This window comes from Pteronotus mesoamericanus, unplaced genomic scaffold (assembly GCF_021234165.1).
Source record: "Pteronotus mesoamericanus isolate MK-2021 breed Mesoamerican mustached bat unplaced genomic scaffold, CSHL_Meso_final contig_74, whole genome shotgun sequence".
Taxonomy (NCBI): Eukaryota; Metazoa; Chordata; class Mammalia; order Chiroptera; family Mormoopidae; genus Pteronotus; species Pteronotus mesoamericanus.
The window spans coordinates 24,017,255-24,030,023 of record NW_026555247.1 but is presented as its reverse complement, the minus strand read 5'-3'; positions in this window follow the sequence as shown (position 1 = coordinate 24,030,023).

The window sequence follows — 12,769 nt, the reverse complement described above, 5'->3', positions numbered from 1 at the left end:
GAAGTTAGTTGACCAAAACACTAGACTAGGTGTTCTACGACACCCAGGCTGCTGCTCTGCCCCTCTATGTGCCAGTTGGCTAGGAGAGATCTTAGAAAAGTCTGAGACAAAGAGCTCTGATTCCACATGGTATGTGTATTGCAGGTAGGGGTCTCTTAAAGTCCCTTGACTTCTCTGTGGACACACAGAGGTGCTGAGACCCTGAAGCACTGAGTTAGAGGGGAAGGACAAACATGCAGGGACCTCTCCAACAGATGTGCTATTTGATGCTCAAATCAGTGTACATGTATGTTGATGGTGTGAGCAACTGCATAGCAGCCACAACAACAACAACAGAAACAGGTGGCATGACGTTAGCCAGGTGGAAGATACCGGTACAAAGTATTCAGGAATCAGACCGGATCAACCTCACTCTGGTGGGTCAGCAGGAAGAACAGCCTACAGGGCAGCCCACTTTACCACCAGAGGGCACGTCATGCTTTCAACCATCTTCAGGAGGGACACAGAGATGCTTCCGGAGAAATGTTCCCTGATTGAGCATTTATACTTCAAATTCACTAAATATTGTACAAATTAGACCAAATTACACCGAAGAAGCAATTTTAAAATGAAAATGATTGAATTGCCTTTAATTGGAAAATTGAAATTGGTAGGACTGAGAACAGGTATAGGAAAAAATATGTTCTTTTATTTTTATTTTGGGACCTATTTAACTTAAACGTATGCAAATGTTCGTCACTTTTCACTTGTTTAACACAACAAGTAGGCTGTAATCTCCTGGAGATCTGTGGCATGCTTCATGACATGTGTATAGCAGGTGCTCCTACATTTATGCTAAAGAACTGAAAGGAGGAAATTGTGAATTTCATTTCTTCTTAGCCTGTGATTCCACCAAAGCCAAAATAAATTATAAAACAGAGAGATTTAAAAAAAATATAACATAAGAGAGATCACGGAGAGAGAGTTCTAGAAAAAGCATGGGTATTAGGAATATCACAAGGCTTTGTCCTGAGAATATTAATACTGCTGGCCACAGACAGTCTTCCTGCCAACCTTTCTGTCAATAAGTTGAGGTAAATATCTATCTGACCAGTAAAATCCTGCGAAGGTAATAAGCAAAGTTTTCAATCTTCAAAAATGTTTGAACATCTCTCCCTTACAGAGGAAAAGCTTGGAATGTCTCATAAATGGATATTTCCCTTGGGGAACTGATATCCTCTCCAGGGTCGAACACTGGCATTCTCCTGAAGATTCAGTGAGGCAACTTGTACGAGAGAGTCACTTTTTCTCCCCTATTTTCTTACCTTTAAATTTACTTTGTTTTGAGAAGTCATTGAATACATTTTTATTTTTCTGATTGGTGCTTCCAGTGGGGAAGAAATTTTAGACACAGCAAAAGGCAATCTGAAAAGTTGGCAACCAGGCCAGGCAAGCATTAATGAGAAAGTTAACAGACTGCTTGGCTTTTCCTTGGTGTGTATGATGAGGTGTGCAACCTATTAACAATAGGACTCTGCAAAATACACTGGAAAGCAGGTGAATATTGATTCTGTCTTAAACTCATAAATTACTAATAAGGCAATTGTAGTTTAAAGATGCAGGCATTACTTTTTTAAAAAAAAAAATCTGGCATAATGGTATTCAGAAACTCTGTATGCAGTATTCCACAAAAATATCCTTCTCATCCTTTAAGAAGCCTCTTATATTTCCTGACCAGTCCAGCCCTCCACATCACTCCCTTCTCTCCACTCCAAGAGCATTTATTGCCTGTAGCACTCACTCGGTATAAGCTGGTAGGTATCTTTAAAAACAAACAAACAAACAAACATAGTCCAATAGATAATAAAATTCTCCAGGGAAGGGATCACATTAAATTCCTCTTATGATCCTCAGGACCTAGCCTGGAGCCTGATCTGCAGCCCGTAAGTGTTCAATAAATGTTTGTTGTTAATGATGATATGTTGTAGACACATCTGAAACATAATCTGGATGAACACAATACAGGAAAAGTGCAAATCATCATCTAACAAACGTGTAAGCCAAGAAATCAATACGAGAGAGCTGTCTGAGCACCAAGTGAAAGACAAAGTAATGCCCTTCTCCCTGCCCCAACATCCAACGTGGTGATGGATTGTGCTACATAAAATTATCGATAAAGAGCAATGTAGTCACAATGATTTCTAAACAGTAGCAAGAAATATTAGATACAAAATGTAACACTACAACAAAGGCGGCAGAACTGAGAAGCCATTCAGAGTAACAGATAGATTAAGTGGATGAAGAACCTCTTAGCAAATAAGTAACTTCAAGCATAATAAAAATCATGGTGCTTTCATTTCCGCCTCCTCTATCTCCCCAGCCCAGATACTGAGATGCTGATTTCTTGCAAGATAGGTTGTATGAGCGTCACTTGTCCCTTAAACAAAGGAGCAGGAAGGCAAACTGGGACATTCAACCTTTGCCAAAACAAACCCAACCCTTTCAATAGAGTTATGTTCTCACGATGTGAATCAGGCTGGGTAAATTCATACAATTTTCATTTACATACACAAAGAGAGTAGAATAGTCTACTTACCTCGGGTCTGAATTTCTGTCTTCTTCCATAAAATTTTACTTAATAACTTAGTGGTAGAAAATTTGGGCCAAATCCATTCACATTGCCCATCTCTGTCATTCTTGTTTACTTACCCTTTCTATACTTTCACCTTTCTTTTATTCTGGAGGAGGGAAACTCTTAGGCAGAAGGCTCTACCCCATTTATTGAATGGATAAGTAACATGCTCAGCACTAGTGTTGGTCTAACTGATATGAAGCAGGGCAAACAATCAATCAGACCAATCCAAAAGTCCCTGGGCCCTGGGCGGAGGACTCAGGCAAAGAGACAAGCAGGTGAAAGCTGCAGACTGCCATGCCCACCCCAACCCCCGGCTCACACGTGCTCTGTTCTCGTGTGGGCAACCAGAATCTGTGATTAATTTAACTGATCACCTCGGTGGAATACTGATAGTGATTCAACTGATTGTTATTAATAGGATTTACTGGTTCCTTGTCCTAATTAACCAACCAACAAGATTTGAACTTAGGCATTTACTCTTTATTTCATCCACTATTATGTTTCACAGTCACCTTTAAAATTTTGAATGGATTAAAGAAATCGTAAAATGAATCAGCCACATAGACTCAGATCTAATGGCTTGTTTTTTCTCTACTATCATTAGTCTTTTTTGATGTATTAAACCCACTAGTTAAAGGAAATGAGGATTGAATTCCACGGGTTAATTGGTGTGTTGCAGTTTCTACAACCAACATGGCTTTCTTTGCAGACAAAGGAAGACCAAAACTATCTGATCTCTTTGAGACAATTGGCCTGGAGCATCTTTTTGCGAGCCAAAGTTCTCACTGAACTAAAGAAATAATGATGCATATATAAATTATTCCTAAATTTAGTAATGCAGGAAGCTTTCTTTACACAACATAGAGTTTTCCTTCTAGATCTTGAAGACATGGACTTAGAAATGATTCATGTACTCACAGTTGTTCAAGTCCTGTTGGCACAGTGGACTGAGGTGCTCCAAGCCTTTTCTTTGCCTGTAGGTAGAGGTGGGAATATTTCAATGAGAGGTACCCATGTCCAGAAACACCCAGAAGGAAAACTGGAAAGAGCCTAGAGAAATAGGGAGGAGCTTGTTTACCCCTGTTGTTTCTTAGGATGATGGAAGCAGCCTGTAACATGGTGAGGAGTTGGGGCAATGGCTGGAGGCAGCACAAGGAGGCACTATGGGGCAGAAAATGGGATTCCCCACTAGATGGCACTAGGACACATCTGTGGCACCCATGGGGACTGCTACCAGGGCAGAGCAGAGGGATAGGATCAGCTTTCACACATCTCTGTAAGCAAGGCCCTAGATAGAGTGCCATAGGATTAAAACTAGTATATGTGGGTGTTTCATACGACCTTAGGTTTAATCCTACATTGAAGGTATGTATGCCTGGGATGGTACATGTGTATGTTCTTATGAGTATGATTACATATGTGGGTATGAATGTGCATGTATATGAACACCCATATACACAAGCATACACAGTGTGTGCACAAATATACACACCTACGTATTAGGTTTTGTATAGATAGATAGATAAATAGATATAGATATAGGTTGGGGGGCATTATTAAAATAAATGGAAATCGTGTTGGAGGAAGGGGACTAGCTTCTCCTGAATGTGTTCTGTGTGCAAGGCCATTTTATATGCTTTCTGATTTCCCCTTTACAATAGCTGTGAAAGGTGGCTATTATTATCCCCATAAATTCCATACATTTGATCACAGTTTATTTTTTTAAACACCTGTCAATACCCAGAGGCACTAGTATTCCTCAAAACCCATTTTGAATAATGACTCTCAAAGCAATTCAGAAAGAGTTCTGGAATATTTCTCATCAATAATAGTAGGATAAACAATAATGATAATAATGCCCTTTTGTTGGGATTTGTATGTTCATACTGTTTCACCCAGAATGCTACTATATCTTTGTAACAGGCCTTTCCACACCCCAGCATCTCCTGTGTGATTGGTTCCCTACGTTCCTACATTCTCCTTCTCTAGATACGCTTGCACTATGCCCTCTGCCCACTCGGTCACTCAACATGATGTGCCAATGTTCTCACTATGAAATACAACTTTTCAGTCTGGTGTTTCAATCTTTCTCTCTCCAGGTTTTTTTCCCCACTACTCTCCAAGCTAAATCCTTTGGTTCACCCCTGGGCTCACTCCCTGATCCCTGAACAGAGCGCACACTTGTTCCCTTTCCAGCCTTGTACTTCCCCTCGTTCTGTGTGTTCAGGTGTGTTTCTCAATAGAGTGCAGGCTCCTTTGAGAGCAGAGGTTGTTATCTGCACATCAGGACTTCCCTCAAAGCATCTGGCCCATGCCTTGGACCAGGATGTTGTAGCAACTTTAGTTGTCCACCTGCACTACCTTCAGCCCGGATCTTATGTCTCTCAAAAATGAATGTCCACAAGCAGGGCCACATTTTATGACTTGATACTCAGCAACTCATGGGGTTTTATTTTTAACTTTAACTATGGGTGGCAAAACTTTATTATATAGAAGTTAGAAATGCTGACAAGAATTGCATTTGTGAGGGGGCAAAGTAATATATATCTTACCTCTGCCTTTAAAAGTACATGTATATTGAAATCCTAGACCTTCAAGCCTGAGTTTTGCATTGGTTGTAAGAGCAGCTTTAGGTGCCCATGGGCTTGTGGCAAGCATCCACTCTGTCTTTCAGGTAGTTGCATCTCTGCCTTCTAGAAGCAACCATTGGAAGAGGGAGCAGTGGATATGAAGGCAGAGAGCCTGAGACAGCAGGACAATCTCCAGTCACAAGATCTGGCTTTGGGTTCTGGTTTTATGGCTGAGTCCTGAGTGGCCTTGGCAAAAGCCACTTACCCTCCCTGGGCCGCAGTTCCCTCAGCTGTAAAATAGCAAGTCTAATATTTAAACTCACAGGGTTATTGTGGGAATTAACTGTGGTAATTGCTGTAAAATGCCTTGTAAATTATAAGGGGCTTTGCAAATGTTAGTCATTATTAAGAAAACATTATGGACATCTCCAGATTTTTTGGGTTTGTTTGTTTGTTTGTTGTTTTAGGCAATAATAGGTGTTTACAATTGCCCTAGAATAACTTCTGCTATGAAATGTGTGATTTCTCTTGTGTTTGTATAATTGCCCCCTGCCCCAGTTCTCTGTTCATATTTAGACTCACCAGAGTCACTGTTCTAACAAAAAATTCTTCTCTTTGTTGTTTGAAGACTGCTGCTCAAGCTGTTGTTAGTAACCCAATTAAGTATTATGGCTAAATTTTCCATTTTAGATGTTGGCTCCAACCTTGATCTTAAAACTACACACACACACTCTCCTCATTAGATTTCTTTTTCTCCTTTTCTCCTGTTCTCCCTTTCTCTTTTCCTTCCCCCTTCCTTCCTTCCTCTTTTCCTCCTTTCCTTCCTCCCTACCTACCTTCACCTTCCCTCCTTCATGCCTCCATCTCTTTCTCTCCTCCAATGAAAGTCTAGAAACATTCACACCAGTAAATGCCACTGAATCTTTGACCAGAGTGACTGTCTGTAATTCTCCCCTGCCTGAGTCTGCTTAAAATACTTGTAAAGCCTTGTCTTTTTCTACAGAGCATACCGGTAGGTACATGCACCTGACTATGCGTTATTTACCAGTTAGGTCCCAGTACAGAGATTATAAAGTTAATGCATAAGCTACTATGCAGAAGACCTGATTATCAAAGAACATTCCCCAGGCATTCTACAGCCTATAGGAGCAATACATTTTCTGTGATATGATGGGCAGTATTGACTCACTGGACCAGAACGCTCTTGGAGTCCACATAATGACCCTTATTTCCACAATGGATTAAAAAGCCAACAGACCCTGGTTTCCTGCATATTCACAGTTTGCAGATTATTGATCTGGTAATGAATCAAGTCTTCATCCTCCGGGCATCCTTAGCTCAATGTATGTGCAACCTCCTTTGAGTCTCAGAACTGCCCAAAACAGCACCAGCACAGCAGCTGCTTATGGCTCTCAATTGCTCAGGTTATGTTTATCTTTAAAGTGTAATATTTCAGCCTTCCTTAAAACATACAAGGTCAGGGAAAGTGATACCCCCTAGGAAATAAAAAGTGAATTGCCATAGACACACAATTATAAACAAGAAAGGTCTATAATATATATAATCATAGGACTTTCAAGCTGGAATGAAATGTAATAAAATTGTTTACAACCTATTGTACATTGAGACTGGTCTTGGTGGATTAAAGCAAGAATTTTTTTTTAAACTCTGTACGTATGTGTGTGCATACTGGTTTTACTGAAGGGTCATTGTTGGAACTTGTTTAATCCAATGCCCTCATGTCACACAGCCTCTCAGGAAACTGTTCTCCAGGGGCTAACTTAAGCTACACAAGAGTAACATGGAATATTTTAGGGGGATGATCAGAACTTGATCCTATCCCCATCTGGTCGATTGGAAAACTTATCTTCTGAATTTCAATAAAAATATCAATTCTGTCTTGAATGGCTGCTCTCCCACATTTGCAGAAGAAACAACACACTTGGTTCCTCTATTTTCCTGGCCTTCCTGTCTCAACCAGCCTCTAAGTCATTTTTCCACCTCATGCTCTAATAGATCCTTCTGCCTCAAGCAGAACTCCCAATCAAAACCCATGAACTGAATCATTTCCCTTCCTGTCTCTCCCTTTTCCCCTTGAATGGCCCCTTCTCTTCCCATGCCCCTGTCTTCTTGCGTTAGAATGGAAGGTTCTGGCAGCAGATTCCTTTGTTGTGATCTTGGGCATTCACATATGTGAAGTGTTCACTCTGTATTTTTTTAATGAAGGAATGAATGGATTCTAGAATGAGAGTCTACTCTAGAAGATCTCACTCTTTGATGTGGCCATATTCTACCCGATCTTCACAATTTTAAGATGTGAAAGATCAAAAAGATCTCTAAACTCAGAATTGGTTTTCTAGTAATAGGATTTCAGCTTCAATGCAAGCAGTAAAGTCTTAAGGTTTAAGTCTTTGAATTGTACCTACTTGACCTATTTTCCATAAAGGGCTCATAAGCACCACAAAGACAATTATCTTTTCTTTTCTTCTGTGTTTAATGCCAACAGCCTTCATTAGATCACTCTGTTCAACAAATGTTCCTCCCATCCTCATATAATTTTGAGTTGGCTATAATAAAATGTTTTGCAATTTAATGCATAAAGTTGTTAAAGATCCTCTGTCAGGTAATTGATAAAAGAACATTCCAGCCTGTCCACATTCACTGGCTCAAAGTTTGTACAGCCTGTACTTTTACACATTGTACCTAAACCACTGATTTGAGGGTATCATCCATCAGTGCTGAAAGGCAATGCTGGTCTCTGGCCCACTGTGCTACCTGACAGCTGGTGCTGCAGGGGAAGGTCCAGGTCCCCACTCCTGCTGGGATGCTGTGATGTTGTGATGCTGGGATGTTGGAGGAAAGGATCTTGAGACAGAGTAGTCCTTATGCTCAGCATCAAGTGGCAGCCCTCTAGTCTCACTAGTTCCATAACATAGTAAGGGCCATAATTTTGCCTCAATACCTACGTCTCCTTTCTAGGTATTCTAAACAAAACTGTGAGAGCTACTGCCAAAGAAAGGAATCTCCCCTCTCAGCAAATATCTCATACTTTCCATTCCTCCTCACCTCATTCTCTCCTCATGCAAAATTTGTAGAGATGGAATATATGGCAGAGGGGGTTTCTGGCAAGCAATTGGACAGGTACCTTACTTAGATAGGTTGTTCTTTTTTATAAAACCTCAGGTAGAGGTTTAAAAGTTAGAAGTTGCTTTTACTTCATACAAATATATCACTTGAATTTGGCTCACTGATATAAAATCATGGTTACATGTCCAATAAAAATTTCCTTGACATCAGCCAGTTAACCTGAATATAAGGCAATGATTTGTTAACCATCTTTCTTTTATTACTAATTCCAATTAACATTCAGCATTTTAGCCATGATAAATTTACATTATCCACTTTACTCTTGAGAATCTTGTTGATAAGACAAAATGAGACTACATTCTCAACATCATTGCCTTTAAATCCACCCTTATTCAGGATCTAAACACACCACAATACGGGTTCCTCGGAGGTCGTCAAGTCCCAATTCTTCATCAGACCAATAAGAAGGTTGCACAGTCAACAGAGCCATGCATAGTAGCTCTATAATTACACCATGGTGTAGGTAGCACAAGCCATCAGGTAGACCAGAAGGTCTCCGTTTTACAGCCATTCAGTGAGCCTGAATAGTTGGAATAGATGTGGAGCATCCTCCCATGTGCATAGATAGAGCTGTAAATATGCCCTCTTGTTCTGACAGGATCCTCCAGAGGCTGATACTCATCTGTCTCAAATAAACTTGTTTGAACTCTTGGGAGATTCCCTTTAGCTTTTTCATTACCACTCTGAAATAATATGCAAATAATTAGATGACAGCATGCCCTTTAATTGAACATTATTAAATATACAACAATTATCACATATAGCACATCCTATGCGCACATAAACTCCTTTAGGATAGTGTATATTCTTGATTCCAACCAAAAAATATTAATTCACTTTTAAAGCTCTGCAAAATCAACTCTCAGATCATGACACTAAACACTTGCTCTGGCATCTACACAGGCTGGTTGGAGAATTCATGCACTATAGTTTGACACACTCATTCTCTCAGGTGAAATACTGTGGGCAAAATTGCCTAATTTATTAGGCTGGTCCAGCGAGGCTGAATAATTAGATCATTTCCTTGTACAAGGCTATATTTTATGATGATCTTTTTGACACCACAATCTAAACTAGGGTTGGAGTTGAGGTGTGGAGAGGGGTTGAAAGTAAGCTAATTGGAAGATGCTCTTTGTGAAATAAAATCTATATCATTCCAAGCCTTCAAACATGAGGTCCCATCCTTGAAAGTCTTTCAAATCATCTATATTATTGGCTACAAGTATCAAGTATTTTAATGCTAGGAAAATGATTATCTACCTATCTATCTATCATATACACATATACATACATACATACATACACACAAATGTTACATTTTAATTTTGGTGGGGGAGAAAGAAATAAAAAAGAAGCTTAGAAGTTAATAATTTCCCCCATGAAGTGGTAGAAAAAGAATTTCCAAATGTTAGCAGAAGCAGACAAAGTTAGAGAAAAAGGTATGCCTTACCCCACAGTTCCTCTTGAGCCTTGAAATGACAGTTTTGGGAAGAGTAGTCAATGTTGCCAAAGAGACAACTTTGAATAAGAATTTGGAACCCTTCTCAGCTGATCAAGGCAAAGAAGGCAGCCAACATGAAGGACACATGGATGTCCAGGTGTTTGCTATCCTGGCTCACTCGATCCTTCCTCACTTGTTTTCAGTGCCCGAGTACAAAAGTGGGTCTGCCATTCTAGGAGATTTGCTTTTTGAAGTCCCTCCCCTTGGACTGATCTCATTAGCATCCCGTTCTCCTTCAATGATTAAGTGATATGTGGGCACCGGGTTGTTTTCCCGTTGGAGAATTTGCTCCTTATTAAGTAGCCAGACAACCCATCTCAGGGGCCCCAGCAAGAACCATTGGAAGATAATTCGTCCTGGGGTCACTCTGGTTATGCTTGGCCTCCCCGTTGCCACACTGCTTCCTCCTTTTTTTTCCCTTTACACATTACTGAGAGGTTAAATTTTTACAAATCTTATATTCACAAGGCCTTTTTTTTTTTTGTCTTTGAGCTGATGAGAGATAAGGACCCATACACTTGGCCTTCCTGGGATGGAAAACTCCATTTGAGAAAGGAATTGGCTGTCCTAACGGTTGGTACATGAGCATAGTTTACCATGAAGTTCAGGTGGGAGAGACAGACTCACAGAAAAGATCAAGAGAAACCTTCCCATAGGATCTGGTCCCTTCGTTTTTGAAAGAGGACCAGACCAAACTCAAGTCCCATTACCGTCATTATTTCTAAACTGAAGCAACTTAAAACTCAGGTGCCTAGAACCCCAGGTTTCATCAGCTTTATGTCATTCTCCTCTTTATAATCATTATCACAAAAAGAAAAAAAAATCTTTTCTTCCTGAACATCAAGTAGAATGATTTGCACGTATTTGCCTTAAGCATAGCATAAAAAACTGAACTTCGCTAGTAGTCACTGTTTCTGTTGAACATCACATAATTGTTTCCTAGGTTTCCCTGAAAATCTTAGATTTTATTCTGAAAACCGTACATTAACTATGAGTTTATTCTAATAGTGGTCTCCAACCTTTTTGGCACCAGGGACTGGTTTTGTGGAAGACAATGTTTCCATGGATAGGGGTAGGGGGGATGGTTTCAGGATGACTCAAGTGCATTCCATTCAAGCTCACCTCCCACTGGGCGGCACAGTTCCTAACAGGCCCAGACCATACAGGTCTGTGGCCTGGAGATTGTGGACCCCTCTCCTAAGGATCAACGCCCTTTAAGCCTCAACATCTATCCCTTGCTTTTGGGAATGAAAGTGTTTTTCCAAAGGCTCAGCATGCTGTCCTTTGGGCTTTTGCTATATCTATAGCAACCACTCTGTTGGGGAACATTACAAATAAAACTAGGCTTTGGAGCCCGGGCACATATAAAAAGATATATTGTAATAATAAACATTTTAGTTTCTTTGTTTAAACTAGCAACAATAGCTTATTAATAGCAGCTGAGGTATTGCCCTTGGTTCTGACTAAAGAAGAAGGATTCTATTCCTTGAAATTTAGTATATTTCCAAGTTAATTTACCCTTGCGTTAAAGACATTTCCATTGGATAATTCAATATTAGACCCATGTTTAGAAGAGTTGTGTGGCCTCAGCTGACAATTGTGGGTCCAGTTCTCTGTGATCTCTGCAGAATTCTCCCATTTTCTCCAGGAGTTTTACATCCCCATTTTAAAAGTCATCCTTTTCAAAGAAATCTAATGGCTGAGTGAGCCACTCAGCCTATTCTCAGCATTCCTGTGAGACAACAGAACAAGAACCAAGGATTTTATAAATGGGAATGAATAAAGAAAATAATGTCTAATTATAAGTGGATTCTATGCAATATTTCCTTTCAGGCAGTGATCTCCTTACTAAAAAGCAATCTGGGCTCCTTGGGGAAATAGCTGATGGTGGGACTGAGATAAGAAATACATAAGGTAAACCTGCAAGAATCTTGCAGCACCAAAAAAGTAAGAAAGTGTTTAAATACACACACACACAGCAGGAATGTCAAAGAAACACAGGAGGCAAGAGCTTTCAATAGCCAAAGCTGAAACAATTTGGACAACAAAATAAATAAAGTAGTAAAATAAAATAAATATTTCTGAGTCTGTAGGGGAGAAAAAACTTCCTCCTACTCTGTTAGGTTCTGCAGCAGTGGGCTAAGAATGAAACTGACATAAGGCAGATGAACGAGAGAAAAGTACACACTGTTCATTTAATATTGTCACATGTACATGAGGGTCTTCAGAAGGGGAAGGAAGACCCGAAGATGGTAGGCCCTAAAGCTTAAATACATTTTTGAACAAAGAAGGGTAAATTGTGGGGATGGGACAAAACAAAGAGGTTTATATCCGAGGCAGCAAACGGTGGGACAGCGACTAGGAAACAGCTGGGGAAACGAGAGAGGAATCAGGTGATTTGGTAGGTTTGTTTATATGTGTCATGTCAGAGCTCATTTTTACTCTCTGGTGATCAGACTGTTCTTCTCATCCTGGTACTGAGTGGGGACCTTTGTTATGGAAAATTTTAGGACCTAGCTCTAAGTAGAAAGGGGAAGGTCAGAGAGCTCTCTCTGCATCTGCTATCTCCCTAGTGCCTTCAGCTCAAGGTAATCAATATGCCCCAGTGGCATATTTTGAGGTGGATTTTCTGAACCTTTCAAATTCATACTGATATGAGTAAGTAAATAAGTAAGTAACTAAGTGGAATGGACAGATCTCCCAAGGAGGAGAATTTCAAGTAATTTATGCAGATAAGCATCCCTGGAGAAGGTAGAGCAGGACTCTTCGATCTAAACGTGGGCTGCCCACACTGACTTCTTCCCAAGAGACTGCATACAGCACTGACAGGGGAAAAAGAAACTTTCCAGTTGCCGAGCCTCACAAACAGTACCTCAAATGTAAAAAATGATCTCTGAATAGCGTGTAACCTTGACAGGAAGTAATGAGAATGGCACT